Below are 25,798 nucleotides of genomic sequence, written 5' to 3'. Positions count from 1 at the left end.
CAAGACAGCAAGAATTTAGGGCCACTGGCACAACATGACACAGTGAGACTCAGAGATTCCAACACCCAGGACAAGAAGGCCACTGTTCTGAAGGAAGTAAATCTAAGATCCTACACTGGCAGAACAGACAACAGTCAAATACTGAAGAGGATTCAAAAGAGCCTGCTGAAAACACAGAACACACTGCAGGAGCTGACAAATGCAGAAACACCAGCAGTGCTAAACAGTAGCGGACCAGCAAAGCTGACACAAGCACCTGTGTTAAGGAGATCCATACGCACTATCAAAACACCTGACAGACAGAATCTCTATAAGAAATTGAACTGCACACTTAAAAAAATTGTGCTGCGATGTTTGTGTTTACATTTATGTTGAACTTTAAATTGAAATGAATATTATATTAGTGAGTCACATTGTTAGATTAAACATCTCAAGGAAAGGGCATGTACTGATAGAGTGCTTGTGCTAATCCTGTCCACTAGGGGGAGTCAGCAGATGAGCTGTTGGATCTTGGGTAGATTAAAGATGGATGCCTCCATGAGGTCTGGTCTGTGTGTGTTCTAACTAATATAAACATAATTGATTTAAAAGAACCCAAGTTTCTTTATTACCATAAAAGAAACATCACAATACATAACCAACATTTTGGGCTTGAGCTGTTCATCAAGATAAGAACAAAATATAGGTAGGTGCCTGAATTTTGTTCAGGCACCTGCCTATATTTTGCCGACATTCTGCCTACATTTTGCTCATGAGGACTCAAGCCTGAAACATCGATTATAGAAGAAGAAGATTTGACCTGCTGAGTTTTCTAGCATTGTATTTCTAAAAGAGTGTACTCTATTTGGCAGAGATAAGGATACATAACTAACATTTCATGCTTGAGCCCTCATCAAGGTATGAGAAAAATGTCGTCAGGTGTCTGAATAAAATGGTGGTGGCAGAAGGGCTTGGGGCAGAGCACAGAGGCATCATGGGTCATGAGGAGCCTATGTTCTGCTGTGTGAGTGCACTGGAAATCAAATGGACAGAACAATTGCCCTCCCATGTATCATTAGATATTTCATGCATCAGATAAAACTTTTATTTCATCTTTCTTTTTGTCCCTTTCCTGCTGCGAGACTTTCTAAATAAGCCTCTGCTTTATAAACAGACATGGCAGCAAGTCTTCCAATGGCACAGTTTCCAGAATGAATTATGAATATGCCTCACTGGAAAAACCTTATCTGAGTTTTTTTGATAAAGGGACCTGACTCGACACTAACTGCCTCCTGATCCACTGAGTCCCTCCAATCTCTTGTCGTTCACTCACTGTGATACTTCTTTTAAGCAATGAAGAAATTTGGGTTCAACTATAATTTATTAGCTAAAGCACTCACGACCTTGAGGGGGCATCCATTTTGAATCTACCCCTAACTGCAACAACTCATCTCTGGCTCCCTCTAGTGGTGAGAATTATCACCAGGACCTGCATTTTTCTGTGTTTCTCTGCCGACATATTAACTTATCCTGTCTTTTTCACAGAAAAGAAGCAAATACAGCATAAGAGGAGTGCCCAAGGAAGGGCAGTGGTGGGAGGGGTGGAGCCAAATCCAGTATGCAGCAGACAGAACCAATGGATCCAATTGAAGCTCTGCAGTGCTACCATATCTAGCTCTTATGGCAGTGGCTGGCAGGAAAAAGAGGCTTCAGGCTCCAGGAACATCACCAATCTCATTGGTGGCAGAATCCACCTTGTGAGCAACAAAGGAAAAGCTGAAACTTTGAGTCTGCAGTGATGGGGAAAAAACTTTCTGCCTTTGGCACTGACCCCCATCATCCTGAGGATAACCCTCAGTGATTAAAAAGGTAACATGTGATTAAATCATTTACAAGAGGCTCTGGCCCAAAAATTATTTATATATCTTGGATTGCTCTGGATGGTTCGGGACCTGCTGAGAACACTGTTCCGTCGCGTTGTACTGTGCAATCAGATGACAATAAATTTGACTTGATTTGCCTCTCAATAGTATTTATTTAATTCCCTACAGGAAGTTTCTGTTAAATCCACTTCAACCCCTCACTGAAGCAGCACATTCCAGATCATATTGAACTGCAATGTGAAACATTTTCTCTTAGTTATTTTACAAATTATTTTAAATGCATGTCTCATAATTACTGACCTCCTAGCCATTGGAAACAGTTTCCCTTTATCTTGACGCATAATTGTGAGCTCGCTCTCAATTTCTCCTCTGCATCCCTCTGCTGTACAGACACCACTGGCAATGACATGATTGACAACTAATTCCCTTCTGAATTAAAATCCAGCTGAAGATACAGTGTATCTTTGGGTGACTTGCAGCTGGTAGAGGTTGTTAAAGTTGAATGAGATTGCAGGCGCCAGAAATGAATAGTAGTGATTTTTTGGTGAATTAGAACAGGCTGCCAAAAGAAATTTACTGCCGTGATAATTTAATGACAAATTCACCAAGAGTTATTCTGTTATGCTCTTTTAGCAGGTCTGGTTTGGTTTGGTTATGTGCAGATAGATTGATCTTGGACTGTGGAATTATCATTAAAAATGTTTCAAACTTTTTTAAACTTTATTGTTTAGAATATAGAATCATACAGAACAAGAAACAGACCCTTTGGTCCTTCTAGTCTGTGCTGAACTATTTTTCTGCTTTGTCACATTGACCTACACCCAGTCCATAGCCTTCCATGCCCCTCCCATCTATGTACCTGTCCAAATTTTTCTTAAATGTAAACCCACATTCACAACTTCAGTTGGCACCTCATTCCACATGCCCAATACTCTCTGTATGATGTTGCCCTTAACTTTTCCGCTTTCATCCATAACCTTATTTGTACCTCACCTAACCTTAATGGAAAAAAGCCTACTTGCATTTACTCAGTTAAATAACCTTTCTCAACTCCCCTCTTTTGAAAAAATTAACTGAAGTGCCCTCCACTTGCCACCCCTCCAAGTGACTAACCTCTCAATTTATTAGCAATGGCTTTAACTGTACCTATCCAACCTCACTTCACCTACAACACAGGGGGATATTTATCATACCAATTATAAAAGAGCAAAGGTGGAAAGGATAAATACAGAAAATGCTGGGAAAACAGAATTTGGGGAGAGATAAACCATATAACCATATAACCGTTTACAGCACGGAAACAGGCCATGTCGGCCCTTTAAGTCCGTACCGGTTCACTTGAACAACTCCACTAGCTCCTCCGCAAACTCTTGAGGAGATAGAGGCTTTCTTCATGATGCCATTCATGTGATCTAATTTTCCACAGCCAACTATTTCTCCATTGTTTACTCAAATCAAGATACACCAAGAGGAAACAGTTTAAAAAAAAATCTCCATTCACTTATTTCAAAGTGAAGATTTCAGATATGAGACCTTCTGATATGTTTGATCAGTTATTATGGATTTATCTTTTACATTAAGCTACAATATTAAATTGATCCAAATCCAAATAGTTCACTGAACATATCAATCCATTAAATACAAATCAAGTTACATAAACAACTGCTTTCCATTTTATTAAATGCATTTTTAAATTTTCCCTCCATTTCTGTTTCTGTGGATTTCAATGAGTAAGAGACCAGCTGAGTCAACATTGCTCATTTAATAGTCTAACCAAAAGACAAAGAGACTGTCAGTCAGCATGAAAGTCTTGCTGGACATTGAAGAAACTTTTGCCCTTATGAGCATCAGAATTGATTGTTTGATTTGCCATTTCTTGAATTTTACAGCATGGAACCTTGGTCCAACCAAGCTCATGCCATTTGGCCCATATCCCTTGGAACCTTTCCTGTCTATGATCCTGTCTCCATATGCTTTAAATATTACAGATATCCCCACCTCTATCACTATTCAAGTCAAGTTTATTGGGATATGATTGCACAAGTACAATGAAGTGTTCTCCAGTCACACGCACACAAACTAGATGTGACACGCATACAGAATTTTTAAAAATTACATATGCAGGACATGTATTTGTCTAATCAATAGATAAATAAATAATGTTTTATGAATATGAGGATCACGGATGGTTCGTGTGAGCAGTTCCTTTGGTTATTCAGCTTTCTCATGCCCATGGGAAGAGGTTGCTTTTCAATCTGGTGGTGCGACAATGGCGGTAAGGGACCAAGACTATGATGGATCACAAGACAACCTTGCAAAGAAAGGACAATAATTCCTCGCTTCCAAACAGACTGAACATTTTCTATGCTCGATTTCATGAGAACAGGATGGTGCTGCAATAAACTCCATGTCCCCCTGATGAACAGGCCCACTTCAGACAATGGGGGGGGGGAGGGTGGTGGAGGGGGACTGCCAGACTCTACTGTTCATCTCTGCCTCTCTTATGGTCCTTTGGATTGATATGTGATCCACAGTTTGAACACAGTTAGATTTTTGCACGTTAGGGGAATTATGGGATATGTGATCCATTTCTTTGCAGCGACCATTCCACATGGCGATGCAGTGGGCCAGGACACTCTTGATGGAACTCTTGTAGAAGCTTGACATAATGGTGACTGATAGCCTTCAGGCTTTTCAGGAAGTGCAATCACTGTTGTGCATTCCTGACCAGTGAGAAAATGTGTGTCCACGTTAGGTCACTAGTCAAGTGAACTCGAAGGGATTTGGTTCTCTCCCCTTTCTCCACTACAGAGCTGATGGTATGTAGTGGAGGGCAGTCATTCCTGGACCTCCTGAAGTCCATAATTTTCTCCTTCATCTTGATCATGTTGAGATAGCTTGTCACTCTTGCACCATTTCACAAGATTTTCCACCTCTTCTCTGTCGTGCGACTCACGGCTATTGCTGATAAGGCCAACTACTGTTGTGTCATCTGCAAACTTGATGAAACTGTTGAGGTGAGATCTGGCGATGCAGTTGTGGGTCAGTAGCATGAACAGAAGCATGATGAGCACATAGCCATGAGGTGCGGCAATGCTCAGCGTGACACTGGTCGATGTTCTGCTACTGCCCCAAACTTTATGTTAGGAAGTTCAGAAGCCAATTATAGAGAGGAGTGTTGAGACCCAACAAAGACAGCTTTTCAACCAGCCTCTGCGAAGTGGTCATATTAAATGCTGAGCTGAAGTCAATGCTTGAGGCATCATTCTCCAGGTGGATCAGGACGGCTATAGTCTATTGAATGGTTTCTTTGGTAGGTGAATTGAGATGGCTCCAGCATCTCTGGAAGGTGTGCTTTAATTCATTACATCTTCAGATGCTTAAAGCATTTCATAATGGTAGTTGCCAATGCCACAGGGCGATAGTCATTGAGGCCAGTTATTTTCATCTTGTTAGGTACCAGGATGGTGGAGGGTGTCTTATACCCTGCAGCAATGATGGATGACTGGCTGTGAGGTGTTAAAGAAATCTGTGAAGACCTCAGTGAATTGGTCTGTGTAGTCCTTCATACCCAACCAGGTATGTTGTCTGGTCCCACTGCCTTGTGAGGGGTTCACCTTGGATTGGGTTCTCCTCATCTTGGCTGTGATTCGAAATTTTAAAATTTAAATTTTAAATTTTAATTTAGACAAACACAATGTTAACAGGCCCTTTTGGCCCACAAGCCCATGCTGCCCAATTACGCCCAATTGACCTTCACCTCCAGTCTGTTTTGAAGGGTGGGAGGAAATCAGAGCCCTTGGGGCAAATCCACCCTTCATGGGGAGAATATACAGTGCAGGATTCAAACTCTGGTCCCGATTGCTGGCGCTGTAACAGTGTTGCGCTAACTGTGCTTCCCAAATGCAGGGAACCCGTTCATCAGGGGGCATGGATCTTTCTTTAGCGTCATCCTGTTCTTCTCATCAAGCCATACATAGAATATATTCAGTCTGTCCAGAAGGGAAGTGTCATTGACCTTTTCTCAAATGTTGCCTTGTGATCCATTATAATCTTGATCCCTTATAACCAGTGTTACACAGCTGTCTCTAGCTCTTCTGGATTGCATGGGAGAGTTCAGCCCTGGCTGATCTTCGTGCTCTCCACTATCCTAAATGCAGTACCATGTGGTCTGAGAAGGGCCCAGACCTCTGCATCCAACCATGGTTTTTAGTAGCTCTGGTTATGAATCATTTGATCTCAATGACATCCTTGATGCATTTGCAGATGTATCCAGTCACTGAGCTCGTGTACTCCTCTATGTTTACATGACCATTGTAGGTGTCTGTCCCCTCGAAACAGCTCTAGTCCATGGTCTCAAAGCAGTTCTTGTAGTGCTGCTGTGACACCACACACCCCACCCCGGCCACATTCTGATCTCCCTGAGAACTAACCTAGTTGGCTTTGCGAGCCATCTGTATGCCGAGGGTTAGCAGGATTGATATGTGATCTGAGTAATCCAGGTGGAGGCGAGATGCATCCTTGTATGCACCAGAGAGAGGGGCGGACACCCGATCCAGGATGTTCCCTCCTCTGGTGGTGAAGCTAACGTGCTTTTGAAACCATGGGAAGACCTATCTTTGAGTTGTATCAACAATAGTCAATCACTGTTTTCCATTTCAGAAATGTAATAGCTTCAGTGGAGCTGAATTTTGTAGCAGTTTTATATTATCCATTTTGTGTGTCTGACTACATTCACATTTTTGGGCAGAGGGTTTGAAATAGTGGCACAGAGCTTTATCATCCACTTGAGATTGCAAATACCATGCAAATTTAACATCTGATCTGAAGAATATCCTTGAGCTCTGCACCACTCTATTGTTCTGAACTGTGCAAAATGCATTACTTTGCTAAATATCAGGCCTGAACTCATAACCTCTCAGCAGCTGGAATGTTTCCAAGAAGCCAAGGCCAATATCGAACAGGAAGCTGCCCTAATCCACAACTGCCAGAGTGATAAATACCTCACCTGAATGCATCATTAAAGAGCAGAGCAATCAGAAAGAAATGCTGCATTTTAATACTCCAATGCTTCAATTTCTCGTTCAAGTTCAAGTTTAATTTTTGTATGTATCAAGTTTCGGTTTGTTTTGTGAGGTGCCCAGCTTGTCAGCCCATTCATAGGACAGCAGTAAAAACACTGCAGAGTGCGGTGTTAAACAACGGGTTAACAGGTTGGCAAACAGAATGTTGGTCTTCATTGCTAAGAGGGATTGAGTTGAAGGGCAGTGTGGTTCTGCTCCAACTGTGCAGGGTACCAGTTAGGGGCCGCAACTAGAGAAGTACATGCAGTCCTTGAAAAGAATATGCTAGCTTTGGAGACGTTGCAGAGGAGATTCAACAGGTTGATTCCAGAGCAGGGGGGTGGTTAGCCTATGAGGAGAAATTGAGTTTGAGTTTCTGAGGACAATACTTGCTGGAATTCCCAAGAATGAAAAGGGATCTTATGGAAACATATGGAAATGTGAAAGGGATAGATAAGATAGAGGCTCAGAGACAGGAAAATTATATCCACTTGTGGGTGAGACTAGAACAAGGGGACATTGCCTCAAGATTTGAGGGAGTGGATTCTGGATGTAGGTGAGAAGGAATTGATTTTCTCAGAGTGAAGAGAATCTGTGGTTTTCTCTGTCCAATAAATCAGTGAAGACTGCCTATGAAATTAAATTTGAACACAGTTAGATTTTTGCACGTTAGAGGAATTATAGGTTATGGGAAAAGGCAGGTAAATGAAGCTGATCTAGCTGATCCACAGCTAGATTAGCCATGATCTTATTAAATGGTAGAGCCAGCTCAACAGAGAGGAAGGCTTACTTCTGCTCCAATGTTCTTAAGTTACAAAGTTAGAGAGAGATCAGATGAAACAGAGCAAAGGCAACATTATTTTACTGATGTGAGTTTGATTCTGGAATCCGATGATGATGCATAAGAAACTGTCCTTGAATCTGGAGGTGACTGATCTTTCACTCATGAATCCTCTTCCTGGCCAAGTCCCTCTATCTCCATTCCATATTATTTGATTGAAATCCAGCCTACAATAGTGGTTTCATCTGCAAATGTATAAATGTAGTTGGAACATTTTTTTGTCCATAGTCAGGGTCTACAGCAAATATAGTAGGCAGTTAAGTACGCAGCCTGTTGAGTCACTTGTCTCAAGGTTGATAATGGAAGAGGTGCTGTCACCCATCACACTTAGAGTTTTGTGTTCAGTTCTGGTCACCTCATTATAGGCAGGATGTGGAAGCTCTGGAGAGGGTGCAGAGCAGATTTACCAGGATGTTGCCTGGATTGGAAAACAAGTCTTATGAGACAAAGTTACCAGAGCTGGAACTTTCCTCTTTGGAGTGTAGAAGGATGAGAGAAGATTTGATCAAGATCTACAAGATTATGAGAGGTGCCATGTTTCCCAGGGCAGGATCACAAATACCAGAGGGCAGATGTGCCAAGTTAAGGGAGGGAAGTTTAGGGGAGACATCAGGGGTAAGTTATTTACATGGAGAATTCTGGGTGCCTGGAATACCTTGCCGGGAATGGTGGTGGAGGCTGAAAGATTAAGGGCATTCAAGAGACAGACACATAGATGAAAGAAAAAAATAGGTTATGGGGTAGGGAGGGTTTAGCACATTTTATTTAGGAGGGAATATATGTGTCGGTATAACATTGAGGGCTGAAGGGCCTGTACTATGCTATATTGTTCTCTGTTCTATGGTTGTGGTCTGAAGGAAAACAAGTCATGGATCACACAGAGAGAAGCACTGAGGGCCAAGTTCTCAAAGTTTGGGGATGAGTTTATTTGGCACAATGGTGGGGACAGTGGGAAAGTTGTCAAAGAACAGTAGTTTGATGCAGGGGTCCTTGTTATCCAGATGTTCCAGTGCCTAGTATATAGGGGCAGGGAAATGGTACCTGTGGTGGACCTTATAATCCATGAGGAATATTGTGCCACCAGAATATTATAGAAGAGCTCACAAATCTATTTGAGCTACTCACAGCTGAAAAACTGCAGGCCAGGAAAAAATGTATTGATCATGTTCACAGCAAGACAGGAAGAAGAAAATGGTTCTGCGAGAGCCTCCTGAAACAGTTGTCCTGGTGTTGTTGTGAAAATGTTGCTTCTGTGAAGTATTGGTGGACTTTTGATTCAGTTATTTATGAAGGAAAAAAAAGCTTCCATGTAGACCACAAGGTCAAAAGGCAGGAGCAGAAATGAACTATTCAGCCCACTGAGTCTGCCCCGCCATTCAATTATGAGCTGATCCATTTTCCCACTCAGCGTCACTGCCTGGCCTTCTTCCCATAACCTTTGATGCCCGTAGCTAATCAAAAACCTATCAATGTCTCCCTTAAATACACCCAATGACTTGGCCTCAACAACTGCCTGTGGCAAAAAAAATCCTCAGATTCACCACCCTCTGGCTGAAGAATTTACTCCACATCTCTGCTCCAAGTGGATGCCCTTCAATCTTGAAGTTGTGCTCTCTTGTCCTAGACACTCCCACCATGGGAAGCAACCTTTCCACATCTTTGTACATCAAGAAATGTTTCAACAAGATCCCCCCCTCCTTTCATTCTCCTAAATTCCAATGAGTACAGGTCAAAAAGCATCAAGCATTCCTCACATGATTCATCCTTATAAATTTCCTTTGAATCCTCTCCAATATCAGAAGATCTTTTTCTTAAATGAGGAGCCCAAACTGCTCATAATATCTATGATTTCTTACCAGTGGCTTGTAAAGGCTCAACATCACATCTCTGCTCTTATAGTCCTCTTGAAGTGAATGCCAGAATTGCATTTGCCTTCTTCTTCACTGATTAAACCAAAATATTTACCTTCAGGATATCCTGCACAAGGACTCTCAGGTCCATTTGCATCAGGGAATTTTTAATTTCCTTCCCATTTTGAAAATTGTCTGTCCATTTATTTATTTTACCACATACTTTCAGACATTGTATGTCATTTGCCACTTCTCTACCCATTCTCCTAATCAAAGTTCTTCTGCAGTCTCCCTGTTTCCTCGACCCTACCTGCTCCTCTCATATCATCTGCAAGCTTGGCCACAAAACCATATATTCCATAATCTAAAGCATTGATATTCAACATAAAGAAGTGGCCCCAACACTGGTTCCTGTGGAACACCACTGGCAACTGGCTGCCAACTGGAATATGAGCCCTGCATTCCAACTCTCCACTTCCTGCTAATCAACCAATGCTCTACCCATGCTTGTAGATGTCCTATTATACATGGGCTCTTACTTTGTGAAATGGTCTCATGTGTGGCACCTTCTGAAATTGCAAATACAGAACATCCATTGTATCTCCCTATTCAGCCAGCTTGTCACTTCTTCAAAGAATTCCAATAGGTTGGAAAAGCAAGATTTTCACTTGAAGAAACCATGCTGGCTTTGGGCTATCTTGTCATGTGCCTCCAAGTATTGTGTAACCTTATTCTTGATAATCAACTCCAACATCTTCCCAACCAATTACATAAGGCTACCAGTCTATAATTTCATATCTGTTGCCTCCTTCCCTGTGGGGTGACATTTGCAAATTTTCAGTTGTCTGGGACCATGCCAGAATCTATTAATTCCTGAAAGATCATTGTTAATGTCTCTGCAATTTCTACCATTACTTTCAGGTGAAGGAAGTATTGCAGGAAAGAAAAAGGTTCTTCATGGAACAAAATATGTGTCTGGTGTGGCTTTCACACAGTTTTGGCATATCCACAGAAATGGAGAGCATGTACATGGGATGATCTCATAGACACGTTCTCCCTGTGTCTATGTTGGTTTTCACCAGGAGTTCTGGATTCCTCCCACCGTACAAAACATTCTGGGGGTGTAGGTTATTTGGGTGTAAATTGGGAGGCACAAACTCGTGAGCCGAAAGAGCCTGCTACTGTGTGGTAAGTCTAAATTTAAATTTTAATAAAGTATATGCTCTCTGGGCTATGTTTAGGTTGATGGGAACACAACAGAACTCTACCAATTTATGTTTCAATCTGCTTACCACATGATTTACATTATCTTCGTAAGACAAAATTACCCCAACCTTCGTGTATTAACTCATATTGGTTACCTGTCAATTAAGTTACAGGCTAAATGTGGCAATGCTCAGGGGTGCCTTGAGGGAGGGAGGTGTATGAGAGGAGGTGAGAGAGCCAAGCATCAGCAATACAGAGTTTGAGACTTGCTTCAGTCATTGGAAGGCTGAGATGGATTCACCTGGGCTGTTCCAGAGTCTAGAGGGTCATGCAGCAAGGGAGTAAAATGGAAAGGTTAGTGAGGATGGTCATGGAAGAGGAAGTTTGGTCATGGAGAGGATGTTGAAAAGCAGACTGTGGGGCTTTTAGATGGTAGATCAATAGGTGAGGAGTGTAGTGACAGAAAATCTATGGTGGGGGAGTATCAGCAAGAGTAGTCAGCTATGGAATTGGAAGATGCAACCAGGCATCAGGGTATAGGATGGAGAGCACAAAGAGAAAGCCTCCATAATGGATAGATATTTTACTTAATGAAACCCAACCTGAAGAGTCATGGAATCCTTGATTTGGCATCTGTTCTTACCACAAATGCTCTGAAGAATTGTTTCTGCATGAGTACACCATCCATGAACTATGCATGCATGCAGAATATCCCAGGTATACACTGCAGGCATTAAACATTATTGCATCACCTAAGCTCCTCCATTCTTTGATCTTTCAGTTACCAGGGGACCCAGACAAATACTGCAGAATTGTGGAACTTGTTCAAGGTCAATTTTATTTCAAGATCAATGTCTCGTACTGAAAATTTAAAGTCACAAAAACATGGCCCAGATTTGAATATGTGACAAACTGCAACACTCCAGGTATCATGCAGTATCTGACTTTCAAGGCAGTGTGAGGGTTGGGTAGCTGATGACAGATGTTGATTCCTGCTCCTTTAATATAGCATGGGTGGGAAAGTATCAGAAACCCTGGGAAAAACAAAGGCATCAGCTGTGAGTCAATAATTGTCATTCCCATTTCTGATAACTTGAAGAAGGCCTCAGGCCCAAAACGTTGATTATAAGTCTTTACCTTCTATTGACGCTGCGAGACGTGCTGACTTCCTCCAGCCTTTCTGTGGTTTTATTGCAATCATTACACCTGCAGACTTTTATGTTTCACTCCACAAAGTTGGAGTCACGGACTCACTCTGGAGAGCTGAGCACAAATTTTGGCACAAGAATTCCGTGCAAGGGTAACACTGAAAGCAATTGTGATGTTAAAGGGAGGTCACCTTTATTAAGAATAAAATCCGCATCAACTTGACAAAGGTCAGAATACACCTTGGCCTTGGCCTCCTTCTAGGCTGTTACAAGTTGACTACTTGATTCCATTCTGCCATCCTGTCCAATTAACTACGCCAATGAAAAAAATCTTCCAAAGTTGAATGAACTTGCACTTTGGCAGCTCATTATTTCCCCTGCAAAACTTCCAAAGCACATCACACAAGCAATGCCAGAAGTTAAAAGAGGACAGCATCTTCACCATCATTCAATAAAATGCCGGCTGATCTTTTCCTCAAGGGTCTGTGCCCAAAATGGCGGCCCGATGATTGGCAGCAACCACAAGGGGGGTTGTAGATTCCGAATCAGAGGACTGGCACGGGGCACCAGATAATGGGGAGAGCACCCCCAGTTTGATAAGGAGAAGCAGAGGAGACGACCCATGGGATTGTGACCATGGAAGCAGACTAGGTTCTGCGGCTGTTGGCAACGGGACGCAAGGAACTCATGCAGGCTGCAGACTGCTGGCAACTGTGGCTGTGGGATTCACACCAGGCAGTGGACTGCTGGAGATTGGCTGATGTAGCACCAGGTATTGGAACTGGGAGGCGAGAGGGTGCTGTGGGCACTGGAGGTTTCCTGATCATGTTGGACGTTTAGATCTGGAGCTCAGGCTACTAATGGCTATGACTACGGGGGCTGCAGTAGCACTGGAGGTGAATCCACAGACACTCGGGGACTCTGAGGGGACTCTCTTTTGCTTCTCTTCCTCTGACCGAAAGAGACGCTTCAGACAATTTCTGCCGATGGCGATGCCTTCAGACTAAGGCAAATTCCGTGTAATATCGAACTGTTTTTATTACATTACAATAAATAAATCGTGGACCTTGAATCTTGGAGCACAACAAAGGTACCGCATAGATAGAACATTGTCATCATTCCAGCTAAAAGAAACAATGTTTTCCACCCTGTGAATCCTTCTCAGAATCATGTGCAGATTAAAGTGATCAACTCTTCTGAAATTTCAAAGAGTAAAAGCCAGCCTTGATAATTTTCTCCTCATAGAACAAACTCCCATCCAGGAGTGAAAGGTTAAAAAAGAAACATGCAGATGCTGAAACTCTAAAATGCTGGAAATACTCAGCTACGTCAGGCCAGCTCTGTGGGAAGTTCCAATGAAAGAATCAATGCTATTGGAAACCTGTTTCCCACAGATATGGCCTGACGAGCTGAGTATTTGTATAAAGCATTTGTATGTATAGTTAGAAATAGAGTCAGAGGTTTATTTTGCGTGCTATCCAGTCAATCTAACTTACACAGCAGGTGGTGCAATAATAACCAATAAACAAACAAAGAGACAAATAAATAAAGAAGACAACAATGTGACAGTGGTGCCGTTGGAGAGCAGCAGCAATCAGCAAGGATCCACGCCACCCAAGGCACGCTCTGTTCACTCTAATGCCATTGGAAAGACGTACCGTATAGGTGCCATAAGAATCATTCCACCCCCTCCACAACAACAAACTCAATCAGAGACTCTTACTTCACACATTATTTATTACTGAATATTTATTTTCTGTATTGTGCAGTTTGTTTGCAATTCCTTCTTGTTGCTTTTCTCTCTTTTAATGAGTATGGGTTTTTTTGCACTACAAACAGGTAGAAATTCCACTAAAGAATCTTAGGTTTGTATGTACTCTGACAATAAATTTGAACATTTTTTTGAACTCTGAACTGTAGACAAACTCAGGGGGTGGAGAAAAGTACAAAAAAAAATCCAGGGAATCGAGTAAAATATACCTATAAAATTCAATGCAAGGTTACCATTTTTGGCAACATGAGTCATAAAGTCATACAGCACAAAGCAGACCTTTGTTGATCAATTTGGCATTCTCAAAGTCCCATTTGCCTGCATTGGGTCTATTTTCTTCTAAACTCTTCCTATTTTTCCGAGGCTTCTGAGCAAGTCACGTCTCCCCTGAGCTTTCGTCATTGTAAGATCCATTTGCTTAGACCAGCACAGATTGCTGGTGATACGTATGCCAGAGAATTTGAAGTGTTCCAGCATTTTCTGCTCTCAACTCATCCCAGGGATCAATCCCTTGAATCCACGGCGCAGACAACACCATAATTGATCGATAAGCTGAGAGCTGACGAAACTGAGACCCTGATATCATCACATTCTACAATTTTGTAGCCTCCTAACGCAGTCAGGTTCTGCCTTCTTGGGTGACTAAAGTCAAGCAAAAGCCTAACCATGGGTTGACGACTTCATCTTGGGAAAAAAAAATCCAGATTTTTCCACCTCTCCTTAATGCATAGCCACAAAGTCAAAGTAGTTCAAAATGCAGATTAGTTTGTTGGGGGGGTGGGGGGGGGGGTGTTTCAGATATCTGTATTTCCTCTTACAATCATAACTGAATCTGCCAGCCTGTCCATCTTGTCTTTTTTAAAAAACTTTATAATACAACACCATGATTCCTGGCATTGAATCATGTGCCGCTCAATTACTCCCAATTAACCCACTAACTCCAGACATTTTGGAACATGGGAGGAAACTAAAGCACATGGGGAAAACCCGTGAATGTCAGAGAGAATGTACAAACTCCTTACAGATGGCGCCGGATTCAAACTTAGGTTGCAGTTGTTGTAATATTATGCTAATCACGGTGTTAACCGTGCCACCCAATTTTCCTCAATAAAATTAAGGTCTCTATTCATGAATGGTGGGGAAGACCTCATGATGACCCACTTACAGCTATTCCCATAGCTATTCCCATAGCTGTTAAATCTTAGACCATAAGACGTAGGAGCAGAGTCAGACCATTTGTCCCATAAAGTCTACCCACCATTCCAGCATGGCTGATTTACGAATCTTTTTAATCCTATTCTCCTTCCTTCTCCCCATAAACCCGAATCAAGAACTTATCCATCTCCATCTTAAGTATACCCAAAGACAATCCATGTCATTTGAATGATTGATGGGAGCAACAGCCATTTCAAAATTATTGCCTTTTGCTCAATAGGAAAGAAAATAAATGATTTGCTTCTCCCTTTTTTTCTTACATAGCCTAGCATTAGATTTTCATAATAATTAAGGGAAGAAAGTTGTCCTGTGTACATAATTATCTCACAGCTGACAAGACGTTGCATTCCCATGGTGGGGTTAATGTGCAGGTGAACCTATATGCTGGACAAACAGGCCTTTGTACCTGAATATTATGTACTGAAATAAATTGTGATAGATGAGGCAGCCACTAATGAATTGAGGAGACACAGGTAAGGCAATTAGAGACGTGGGAAAGTGTATTCTTGCCACACTTAAGGACATGCAGTGTATTATTTCACCCTGAGGGTATGAAATATGAATGGAGGTCAAAATTATAGTTTATCCTTCACAGACTGATAAACTTCCATTTTCTGTCGATTAAAGGATCAAAAGGTGATGTGAGTAGAAGAAAAGGAAGAAAGATAATCTTGAATTCAGGTTCTATCTCATATCCTGAGGATATTTAATTTTAAATGAATTTAGAAATACAGCATGGTAACAGGCTCTTTCAGCCCATTAACCCATGCCGCGCAAATACCCCCCTACATTTTGAAGGGTGAGAGGGAACTAGAGCACCCGGAGGAAGCACAAGCAGACACGGGGAGAACATACAAACTCCCTATGGATAGTGCTGGTTTCAAATCTAGGTCACTGGTGCTGTAATAGCATTGCACTAGCTAGTACGCTAACAGCTCTGCCCTTGTGATGCATTCTGCATGGACAGTGAAGACAGTGCGTTTCTAGAATGGAATACAGTAAATGCATAAAATTATTTGAGGCTCTATAGGAGGAACAGGTAACTGATGTAGGTGTACCATGGTTGGTAAAAGGTTACAGGCATGCTGAAGCACAAATAAAAACATCTGAGGAGAGATGGGGTCTGGAGCATATATTAGGGTGGAGTGGAGAGTCATAAAAACAGAAAGCTTGCGTGGATGGGAAAGGTTATACCATTAAATGAGGAAGTTCAAGTAAACTCAAGACTAGTTGTAACCAGCCTTTCATATAGAGTGAAACATTAAAATCTTCAGATGACATGATTGTAGTAGCAAAACAAAAATGCTAGAGGAACTCAACAGGTCTTCACAGTTTCCATAAGAGGTAAAGATATATAACCAACTTTTGGGCTGAGCCCTACTTCAGTGCTCAGGCTGGAAACATTGGTTTTATAACTTTACCTCTCATGGATGCTGCAAGACCTCCTGAGTTCCTCCAGCATTTTTGTATGTTTATTGGCCTTTTTGTATGTTTATTGGCCTTATATATATGTGTTTGTATGTATAAATAAATATATATATATATATATATATATATATATATAATATTTTTAGATCAGTCATGGCACATTTTGTTTATTTAATTTATTTTTCTTCTTTTTATGCAACTTTGAGCTGTGGCAAGCAACAATTTCATTATAGAAGTTTGGACATATATATGACAGTAAATTCACATTATCATATAATACAATAATAATTATACAATAATAATTGATTGTATCGGTTTTCCACTCACTGCTATTGTCAAGTAGACTCAAGTCAAGTTTATTATCATCTGATTATACAAGTACAACCGAAAGAAACAGGGTTCCCCAGTCCTCGCTGCAAAACACGCAGACACACAACCAGACATAACACAAATACAGACAAATAATACATATGCAGAACAAATATTTAATCGATTTAAATAATTAAATAAAGAAGCTGTTCCTCATCCAGCTGGTGCTGGCTCTGGTACTCCTGCATCTCTTCCCTGACAGGAGCAGCTGAAAGATGCTGAGTGCCGGGTGGAAGGGATCCTCAATCATTTCGAGCACCCTCTTCAGACAACGATCCCAGTAGATTATGCCCATGGAGGGGTGAAGGAGGTTCCTATCATCCTTGCTGCCACTCTTATGGTCCTGTAGGTTGACCTCCAATCCATTTCTCTGCAGCAACTGTACCATTCTGTGATGCAGCCAGCCAGGAAACTCTCGATAGAGTCCTATAGAAGGTTGACATCATGGTGCCCAGCACCCTTGCCCACTTCAGTCTTCTCAGGAACCGCAGTCGCTGTTTCATCTTCCTGGCAAATGAGTAGATGTTGAGTGTCTACGATAGATCAGTACTTACGTGAAGTCTCTGCTCTCTCTACTACAGAGTTGTTGATGTTCAGTCGAAGGTGGTCATTCCTGATCCTCCTGAAGACCACGATCATTTCCTTTGTTACGAATCAAGTTGCTACTCTGCGTCATTTCATGAGATTTTTCACCTCATCTTTGTAGTGTGGATCATTGTTGTTGGTGACGAAGCCAACTACTGTTGTGTCATCTGCAAATTTGATGACGTGGTTGGAGCTGCATCTGTTGATACAGTCATGCTTCAGTAATGAGAACAGAAGTGGGCTGAGCACAGAACCCTGAGGTATGCCCATGCTCAACGTGACGGTGCTTGACGCTCTGCTACCGACTCTGTGGTCTTTCTGTTAGGAAGTGCAAGGATCCATTTACTGCACAAAGAAGAGTGTTGAATCCCAGCGAGGACAGATTTTCCACCAGCTTCTGGGGAATGATCGTATGAAATGCTGAACTGAAGTCAATGTAGCCTGGCATATGATGCATTGTTCACCAGGCATGCCAGGGCAGAGTCAAATGATAAGGCTATAGCATCGTTTGTGAAATGGTTTCTTCTATAAATGTATTGAAATGGATCCAGCATCTCTGGGAGGTGTGTTTTGGTGCATTCCATCACCACCCTTTCAAAGCATTTCATAATGGTGGAGGTCAATACCACAGAATGATAGTGATTTGGGCCTGCATGAGTAATGGGATGATAGTGGACTGACCTGTGGGAATGATGGACTGCTGCAGTGAGGTGCTGAAGATTTCCATGAAGACCTTGTCAAATGGTCTCCGCAGCCCTTTAGTATTCGACTAGATATGTTGTCTGGTCCTGATTCTTTGTGTGAGTTCATCTTAGATAGGGTTCTCCTCAACTTGATCACAGTTATCCAGGGGGGTCCATTCATCAGGGGGATGTGGAGCTTTCTTTGGCATAATCCTGCTTTTCTCATCAAACCGTGCATAGAAGATGATCAGTCTGTCTGCAACTGAGGTGTCATTTTCCTTAACTTGCAAGGTTGACTTGTGATCTGTTATAGTCTTGATCCCTTGCCACATGTGCTTCATGTCGCTGGTGTCGCGCAGCTTCCTGTGGATCTTCTGTGCGTACCTACACTTTGCCTTCCAGGTTGCACTCGAGAGCTCAGCCCTGGCTGATTTAGTGTCATCCTACACCCGTCCTGAAGGCAGCATCATGAGCTCTGAAAAGGGCCTAGACCTTTGCATCCAACGATGGTTTCTGGTTAGCCCTGGTTGGGAAGCATTTGATCTCGATGACATCTTCCATGCACTGGCTGATGCTGCCAGTCACTGAGCTCGTATACACATCTATGTTTACATAACCATTGTAGGTGGCTGCCTTCCTGAAACAGCTCCAGTCCGTGGTCTCAAAGCAGTCTTGCTGTGCCTGCTGGGCCACATCCTGATCTCCCTGCAAACTGACCTCATTTGATTTGCCAGTGGTCTGTAGCCCAGGGTTAGTAGGACAGATATATGATCCAAATTTAGTGGTGAATCTTGATTAATTTGCAAGTTACATAAATTTCTTCAAGAATAGCACGGCTGTAGAGTTCTGGGCATTAGAACCCTGGGTGATTTTAAAAATCAGTTTGAAGATATGTGGATTGTAAATTCACTTGAGGTTGTCAGGTTGTAGAATTTGCCATTTGTCTGTTTTTAGCTTAAGCAGAAACTACTGAAGGGAATTAAATTAGTGCCAGACTTCACGGCAGAAGGTAAAGATGAGTCCTCTCATTAGTTAGCAGATAAAATAGCAATAACTTCAGTCATGGATGTCAAGGAAGAGGCCTGCCAACACAGAAGATGTGAAAAGTTCGGCTGAGCAGGTGGAAGGAAAGATCTGGCTATAAACATCTAGCATGTGAATGATGGCTGAGGATCTGTGTATTCACTTGCCAGGGGGAAGATTCTAACTGAAGAGGAGGCAGGGAACCATAGGTCTAAAGATTGGAACAATAATCAACAAAGAGCAGCTTCACTACACTGCACAGCAGAGGAAAGTGGTGACCCATGGTGACTTTCTGCGGGTTGAAGAACCCTCGTTAAATACTCGCTTAAAATACTCACCTTCCCAGCTTCTTTTGTTACAATCAACTGCATGCAGTTGTTTTCATGACCGACCACCTGCTGAACACAGTTAATGATCTAGATCTCCGGGTAAACGGCTGAGTCAGAAACAGACTGGCTGGAAGGCAGAGGCCTTCAAGGGATGGGCCACCACCAAGTCCGACGTAGGAAATGTGGTGTTAGGGCTGGAATCTAAAGAAGACTGAAGCGCAGGGGTCTGAGGCCTCCCCTGCCATCTGTATTACTGGTGAATGAACAGTCACTGGAGAATAAAATTGATGATCCAAGGACAAGGCTGATTTATCAGAGGCAGGTAAGACCTAGCTAACAGAGAACACACTGAACATTGCTATCCGACCAAAACCATTCATAGACTGGATGGGAACTCAGATTCTGGAAAAATGAGAGGGGGCGGTGTGTGCTTTTTTGTTAATACTGGATGGTCCAAAGACTTTGGAGTTATGTAGATCTCCTGCTCTACTGCCTTACAGCAAATCTCAGTTCAATCCAGACCCTTCTATCTACCCCAAGAGTTTTCTCACTGGAATTTATCTCTCTCCTGATGGCAATTACATACAGGCACTTGCGGAGCTGGATGAGGTGATCAGTAAACAAGAGACAGCCCAACTCGACACACTACATATCTTAGTCAGTGACTTTAACCAGGCCTGTGTCAAGGAAACCCTTTCCAACTACCATCAGCAGAGGTCCCAGAACACTCGATTACTGCTACACCAAAATAAGGAAGGCCTACAGTCCTATCCTGAGATCACATTTTGGCAAGTCTGAATCTATGGCTGCGCTCTTCCTGCATTCATACAGATGGGGCCTGAAAAGAGAGGCTCCAGAGATCAGGGAAACTGAAGAATAGATACAGGACTTGCTCTACTCAACAGACTGGGCAATGTTCAAGGGCTCAGCTCAGAATCTGAACGATTACACCAGCACTGACATATGAAAAGCTATCTCCCAGGTGAAGTGGAGATTCTGGGTGATAATGGAAACAACAAGGGACACCCGACAGCTGTGGCAGGGTCTAAATGCCATACATAACCTGCTACAAAATCAAATCCAGTGAAGCAGCAGATGGTAAATCTTCATTCCCAGAGGAATTCAATACCATCTATGTCTGATTTGATGACAGTAACAGCAAAGAACCACCACTTCCACATCCATCGATACCTCGTGTCTGAACCTTCTGGACTAACTTCCCACGTGGGACCTTGTTAAAAGCCTTACTAAAGTCATTGTAGACAATATCCGCAACCTTTCCTTCATTTACTTTCTTGGTAACCTCCTCGATAAACTTTATAATATGCTTTAAAAAATGACCCTACTCTGCACAAAGCCATGCTGACAATCAGCCCTTGATTGTCCAAAACTTATATATCCAATCCCTCAGAACACCTTACAATAATTTACCTACAACTGATGTCAGGCTTACCTGCCTGTAATTTCCTAGTTTACCCTCCAATCCTTTGGCACCTCACCCGTGGCTGAGAACATTTTAAATATTTCTGATAGGGCCCCTGCAATTTATACATTAGCCTCCCTCAAAGTCTGAGGGAATATCATGTCAGGCCTAGGGAATTTATTCACTGTAAGGCAGCAAACACCTCCTCCTCTTTGTTTGATGAAACTACTGCTTGTTTTCCTTCATGAATAAATATCGATGCAAAATCTCTTCTTCTCTTTGGCTTGGCTTCGCAGATGAAGATTTATGGAGGGGTAAATGTCCACGTCAGCTGCAGGCTTGTTTGTGGCTGACAAGTCCGATGCGGGACAGGCAGACACGGTTGCAGCGGTTGCAGGGGAAAATTGGTTTGTTGGGGTTGGGTGTTGGGTTTTTCCTCCTTTGTCTTTTGTCAGTGAGGTGGGCTCTGCGGTCTTCTTCAAAGGAGGTTGCTGCCTGCTGAACTGTGAGGTGCCAAGATGCACAGTTTGAGGTGATATCAGCCCACTGGCGGTGGTCAGTGTGGCAGGCACCAAGAGATTTCTTTAGGCAGTCCTTGTACCTCTTCTTTGGTGCACCTCTGTCACGGTGGCCAGTGGAGAGCTCGCCATATAACATGATCTTGGGAAGGCGATGGTCCTCCATTCTGGAGACGTGACCTACCCAGCGCAGTTGGATCTTCAGCAGCGTGGATTCGATGCTGTCGGCCTCTGCCATCTCGAGTACTTCAATCTTAGGGATGAAGTCGCTCCAATGAATGTTGAGGATGGAGCAGAGACAACGCTGGTGGAAGCGTTCTAAGAGCTGTAGGTGATGCCGATAGAGGACCCATGATTCGGAACCGAACAGGAGTGTGGGTATGACAACGGCTCTGTATACGCTAATCTTTGTGAGGTTTTTCAGTTGGTTGTTTTTCCAGACTCTTTTGTGTAGTCTTCCAAAGGCGCTATTTGCCTTGGCGAGTCTGTTGTCTATCTCGTTTAGGATCTCCCCATCTTATGAAGTTCCACATACGGATGACCACTCTGATCTTCTAGGGGACCAATTTTGTCTCTTTTTGTTCTTTTACTCTTTAATATATTTGTAGAAACCCTTTGGGTTTAACTTTTTTATTTTCTGCCAAATAAACCTCGTGTCTTCATTAATCATTCCTGATTTCTTTCTTGATGGTTTTCTTGAATTTTCCATTTTCTATACTCATCTAGTACTTCACTTGCTCCACATTACCTATACCTGTAATAGACCTCTTTCATCTTCCAAGCCAGTTATCTAATATCCCTCAAAAACCATGATTCCAAAGACCTTCTAACATTGCCTTTGATCCTGACAGGAACATACAAACTCTGTCCTCTCAACATTTCACCTTTGAAGGTCCTCCACGTGCCTCATACATCCTTGCCAGAAAATAACCTATGCCAATCCATGCATTTTTACATCATTTTTCATTTCCTCAAAATTGGTTTTTCTCCAATTTAGAATCTCAACCTATGGCCAAGACCTACCCTTCTGCATAATTAACTTGAAACTAATGGCATTATGATCACTGGAACCCAAAATGTTCCCCTGCACATACTTCTGTCAACTGCCCTGTCATATTCCCTAATATAAGATGAAGTATTGCATTCACTCTAGTTGGTAGCACTCTACATATATTACCATATAACAGTTTATGGCATGGAAATAGACCATCATCCCTACAAGTCCATGCCAGTTCACTCAAACAACTCTGCTAGCTACCCCCACCTATTCTCCGCCCATAACCCTCTAAACCCCTCTTATCCATGTATATATCCAGCCTCCTCTTAAATGAAAGAATTGACTCTGCCTCAACTATTTCCTCTGGAAGATTATTCCATTCAGCCACAACTCCCTAAGTGAAGAATCATCCTCTAATGTTTCTCCTAAAACTTTGCCCCCTTACCCTCAACTTGTGTCCTCTTGTTTCAACCTCCCCTGCTCACATGGGAAGAGTCTAATTGCATCTAGTCTATCTATTCCCTTCATAATTTTAAACACCTCTATCAAATCCCCTCTCAACCGCCTATGATCCAATGAATATTGATATAGAAAACTTTCCTGAGCATTTTGACAAACTCCAAGCCATTCAGTCCTTTTGCAATATTGGAGTTCCAGTCATTATGTGGAAAGTTAAAATCTCCTACTAACACAACTTTATGTTTTGTGCAACTGTCTGCTAAATCCCTATAGATTAGCATCTCCTATTATCGCTGATTATTGGGTGGTCTATAATACAACCCTATGAGTGTGGTCATACCTTTTACGTTCCTCAGCTCCACAGATATAGCCTCAGTAGATGAGCCCTCTGGTTTGTCCTGCATAAGCACAGTGGTGATAATTTCTCTGACAAGTCACTCCTCCCCCTTTCATTCACCACCCCCCCCCACACCCTCCCATTCTATGACATCTAAAGTAAAGAAATCCCAGAACATTGAGCTGCCAGTACTGTCCCTCCTGCAACCAATTTTCACTGATGGCTACAATGTTGTAATTCCACATGCCAATCCACTCTCTAAGCTCATCTGCCTTTCCTACAGTACTCCTTGCATTGAAATAGATGCCCCTGAGAATGTTTCCACTACATACAACCCGTTGAGTTCTAATATTGCATGCAATTTTCACATAATCTTTTCCCTCCTCCACTCCTCTATCTTCTCTGGCACTCTGGATCTACTCCCCCTGCAAATCTAGTTTAAACTCACCAGAGCACTCCTAACAAACCTACCTACAAGGATATTAGACCCCTTCTAGTTTCAATGCAAACCATCCCATTGGAACAGGTCCCACCTTCCCTGGAAGAGAGCCCAATGATCCAGAAACCTGAAGCCCTCCCTCCTCCACCATGTCTTCAGCCACATGTTAAGCTGCATTATCCTCCTATTTATAACCACACCAGCACGTGGCATGGGTAGCAATCCTGAGATCATTTCCCTCGAGGTATTTTCCTTCAACCTAGTGCCTAACTCCCTGAACTCTCCTTACAGGGCCTCCTCACCCTTCCTACCCACATCATTGGTCCCTACATGGGACCACTGTCCCTCTTGAGAACACCTTGCACTCAATCTGAGATATCTCAGACCTTAGCACCAGGAAAGCAACATACCATCCAGGACACTCACTCTCTGCCACAGAATCTCTTATCTGTCCCCCTAACTATGGAATCCCCTATCACTACAGCTCGCCACTTCTCCTCCCTTCCCTTCTTAGTCACAGGACCAGACTTCTTGCCAGACACCTGATCACCATGACTTGTGCCTGGTAGGTTGTTCCCCTCAACAGTATCTAAAACGATATACTTCTTATTCAGGCGAACACCCACAGGGCTGCCCTGCACTGCCTGCCTGTTCCCTTTCCCTCTCTTGACTGTCAACCATCTACCCTCTTTTTGCATCCTAGGTGTGATAGTGTCCCTGCAACTCCTGTCAATCACACTCTCTGCCTCCTAAATGCTCAGAACTTCATCCAACACCAGCTCCAAAGCCCTAACTTGATTTTTCAGGAGTGGCACCAGGAAACAGTTCACAGATGAAGTCATCAGGGATACTGTTGGCTTCCCTGCCAACCCACACCCTGCAAGAGCAGCATTCCACTTGTTTTAGCTGCCATATTCTAATTCTTATTCCAATATCAAAAATCAAAAATTGAACTTCCCTCAGCCGCTACTCCCGCCAGACCTCACCTCGCCAAGTCCACTGCTCCCACTGGGCCTCACCGAAGCCTCACTGCCTACCTGCTGAAGGCTGAGTCTCTGGAGCCTCACCGCCGACCTGACGAAGGCTGGCTCGCTGAAGCCTCACCACAGACACGCCAAAGGCCGCCCTCAATACCTCGCGCTGCTCAGAATCTCACGCCTGCTCAGTATCTCGCACCTGCTCATTACCTCGTGTAACAGTGATTAAGTGTTTTGAAAGGCTGGTCCTGAAATACGCATCCCCTGTCTGAGTGGTTACAAGGATACGTTCCAGATCAGAATCAGCATTGATTGTCATGAAGAAGTCAGGAAATTTAGTGTTTAGTGCAGCATCATGCTGGAAATATTCATATTATGAACCATCTTACAACAATAATATAAAAAATAAAAATAAAAATAACAATAATAGTGAATAAAAGTCAGGCAGTGTCTTTGGTTCATTGATTATTCAGGAATCTGATGGAAACAGGGAAGAAGCTGTCCTTGTGCCGCTGAGTGCTTGTCTTTAGGCTCCTGTACCTTTTTCCCGATGGTAGCATTGTAGCAACAGATCTACAGTGGATGCTTCTCACTGGGTCTACAAAAAGCCTGGAACATCTGGACAGTAAGGATGCTTACATCAGGATGCTCTTCGTCGACTACAGTTTACCATTTAACACCATCATCCCCTCAAAACTGATCAGCAAACTCCAAGACCTGGGACTCAACACGCCACTGTGCAATTGGATCATGGATTTCCTCACCTCCTGACTGCAATCAATAAGGATTGGTAAGAACATCTTCTCCACAATCTCCATCAGTACCGGAGCACCACAGGGTTGTGGTCCCTGCACTACTCACTTTTCACCTACGAATGTGTAGCTTAGTATGACAATAATACCATCTGCAAATTTGACAGTGATAACATAGTAGTGGGTTGTATAAAGGAAAGGGATATCAGCATACAGGATGGAGATTGAAAACTTGGCTGAATGGGGCACCAGCAACAATCTTGCTTTCAATGTCACCAAAACTAAGAAGCTGATTGGTGACTTCAGGAAGGGGAAAGCCAGAGATATACAATCCAGTGATCACTGGGGAATCAGAAATGAAGAGGATGAGCAAATTTAAGTTCTTGGGAGTCATAACTCAGAGGATCTTTCCTGCACTCTACACACTAATGGCATCATACAGAAAGCACGTCAGCAACTCTACTTAGGAGTTTGTGGTGATTTGGTATGACACCAGAAACACTGGTGTAGTGGAGAGTGTGCT

At 42.8% G+C, this 25,798-nt stretch overlaps 1 long non-coding RNA gene across 2 annotated transcripts in view; it reads left to right on the top strand.

The window, feature by feature from the left end:
* LOC138753715 (uncharacterized) overlaps positions 1-1,950 on the top strand; it is a 30,995-nt gene extending 29,045 nt beyond the window's left edge. For both annotated transcript variants that reach the window (XR_011351383.1, XR_011351381.1), the window contains exon 3: positions 1,525-1,950. This is a non-coding gene — a long non-coding RNA (uncharacterized lncRNA). The remainder of the gene's footprint in view (positions 1-1,524) is intronic.
* The last annotated feature ends 23,848 nt before the right edge of the window (positions 1,951-25,798 follow it).

The sequence above is a fragment of the Narcine bancroftii genome, chromosome 1 (genome assembly GCF_036971445.1).
Source record: "Narcine bancroftii isolate sNarBan1 chromosome 1, sNarBan1.hap1, whole genome shotgun sequence".
In the NCBI taxonomy this organism is placed as follows: domain Eukaryota; kingdom Metazoa; phylum Chordata; class Chondrichthyes; order Torpediniformes; family Narcinidae; genus Narcine; species Narcine bancroftii.
The sequence above is the reverse complement of the archived record's forward strand: the minus strand, read 5'-3'. Positions and strand labels throughout refer to the sequence as shown.